We start from the raw sequence: 2,641 nt of genomic DNA, 5'->3' as shown, positions 1-2,641 counted from the left end.
TATTCCTAGATATTTTATTTTTTTTGTTGCAATGGTAAATGGGAGTGTTTTCTTGATTTCCATTTCAGATTTTTCATCATTAGTATATAGGAATGCCAGAGATTTCTCTGCATTAATTTTGTATCCTGCTACTTTACCAAATTCACTGATTAGCTCTAGTAGTTTTCTGGTAGCATCTTTAGGATTCTCTATGTATAGTATCATGTCATCTGCAAACAGTGACAGCTTTACTTCTTCTTTTCCGATTTGGATTCCTTTTATTTCCTTTTCTTATCTGATTGCTGTGGCTAAAACTTTCAAAACTATGTTGAATAAGAGTGGTGAGAGTGGGCAACCTTGTCTTGTTCCTGATCTTACTGGAAATGCTTTCAGTTTTTCACCATTGAGGATGATGTTGGCTGTGGGTTTGTCATATATGGCCTTTATTATGTTGAGGAAAGTTCCCTCTATGCCTACTTTCTGCAGGGTTTTTATCATAAATGGGTGTTGAATTTTGTCAAAAGCTTTCTCTGCATCTATTGAGATGATCATATGGTTTTTCTCCTTCAATTTGTTAATATGGTTTATCACATTGATTGATTTGCGTATATTGAAGAATCCTTGCATTCCTGGAATAAGCCCCACTTGATCATGGTGTATGATCTTTTTAATGTGCTGTTGGATTCTGTTTGCTAGTATTTTGTTGAGGATTTTTGCATCTATATTCATCAGTGATGTTGGCCTGTAGTTTTCTTTCTTTGTGACATCCTTGTCTGGTTTTGGTATCAAGGTGATGGTGGCCTTGTAGAATGAATTTGGGAGTGTTCCTCCCTCTGCTATATTTTGGAAGAGTTTGAGAAGGACAGGTGTTAGCTCTTCTCTAAATGTTTGATAGAATTCGCCTGTGAAGCCATCTGGTCCTGGGCTCTTGTTTGTTGGAAGATTTTTAATCACAGTTTCAATTTCAGTGCTTGTGATTGGTCTGTTCATATTTTCTATTCCCTCCTGATTCAATCTTGGCAGGTTGTTCATTTCTAAGAATTTGTCCATTTCTTCCAGATTGTCCATTTTATTGGCATAGAGTTGCTTGTAGTAATCTCTCATGATCTTTTGTATTTCTGCAGTGTCTGTTGTTACTTCTCCTTTTTCATTTCTAATTCAATTGATTTGAGTCTTCTCCCTTTTTTTCTTGATGAGTCTGGCTAGTGGTTTATCTGTTTTGTTTATCTTCTCAAGGAACCAGCTTTTAGTTTTATTGATCTTTGCTATTGTTTCCTTCATTTCTTTTTCATTTATTTCTGATCTGATTTTTATGATTTCTTTCCTTCTGCTAGCTTTGGGGTTTTTTTGTTCTTCTTTCTCTAATTGCTTTTGGTGCAAGTTTAGGTTGTTTATTCGAGATGTTTCCTGCTTCTTAAGGTGGGCTTGTATTGCTATAAACTTCCCTCTTAGAACTGCTTTTGCTGCATCCCATAGGTTTTGGGTCGTTGTGTCTCCATTGTCATTTGTTTCTAGGTATTTTTTGATTTCCTCTTTGATTTCTTCAGTGATCACTTCATTATTAAGTAGTGTATTGTTTAGCCTCCATGCGTTTGTATTTTTTACAGATCTTTTCCTGTAATTGATATCTAGTCTCATGGCGTTGTGGTCGGAAAAGATACTTGATACAATTTCAATTTGCTTAAATTTACCAAGGCTTGATTTGTGACCCAAGATATGATGTATCCTGGAGAATGTTCCATGAGCGCTTGAGAAGAATGTGTATTCTGTTGTTTTTGGATGGAATGTCCTATAAATAACAATTAAGCCCATCTTGTTTAATGTATCATTTAAAGCTTGTGTTTCCTTGTTTATTTTCATTTTGGATGATCTGTCCATTGGTGAAAGTGGGGTGTTAAAGTCCCCTACTATGAATGTGTTACTGTCGATTTCCCCTTTTATGGCTGTTAGTATTTGCCTTATGTATTGAGGTGCTCCTATATTGGGTGCGTAAATATTTACAATTGTTATATCTTCTTCTTGGATCAATCCCTTGATCATTATGTAGTGTCCTTCTTTGTCTCTTCTAATAGTCCTTATTTTAAAGTCTATTTTGTCTGATATGAGAATTGCTACTCCAGCTTTCTTTTGGTTTCCATTTGCATGGAATATCTTTTTCCATCCCCTTACTTTCAGTTTGTAGGTTATCTCTAGGTCTGAAGTGGGTCTCTTGTAGACAGCATATGTAAGGGTCTTGTTTTTGTATCCATTCAGCCAATCTGTGTCTTTTGGTGGGAGCATTTAGTCCATTTACATTTAAGGTAATTATTGATATGTATGTTCCTATTCCCATTTTCTAAATTGTTTTGGGTTCGTTATTATAGGTCTGTTCCTTCTCTTGTGTTTCTTGTCTAGAGAAGTTCCTTTAGCATTTGTTGTAAAGCTGGTTTGGTGGTGCTGAACTCTTTTAGCTTTTGCTTGTCTGTAAAGGTTTTAATTTCTCCAAATCTGAATGAGATCCTTGCTGGGTAGAGTAATCTTGGTTGCAGGTTTTTCTCCTTCATCACTTTCAGTATGTCCTGCCACTCCCTTCTGGCTTGTAGGGTTTCTGCTGGGAGATCAGCTGTTAACCTTATGGGGATTCCCTTGTGTGTTATTTGTTGTTTTTCCCTTGCTGCTTTTA

The sequence above is a fragment of the Aethalodelphis obliquidens genome, unplaced genomic scaffold (assembly GCF_003676395.1).
Source record: "Aethalodelphis obliquidens isolate GAN/ISIS:26980383/991018 unplaced genomic scaffold, ASM367639v1 scaffold1, whole genome shotgun sequence".
Taxonomy (NCBI): Eukaryota; Metazoa; Chordata; class Mammalia; order Artiodactyla; family Delphinidae; genus Aethalodelphis; species Aethalodelphis obliquidens.
This window is presented reverse-complemented; position numbering follows the sequence as displayed.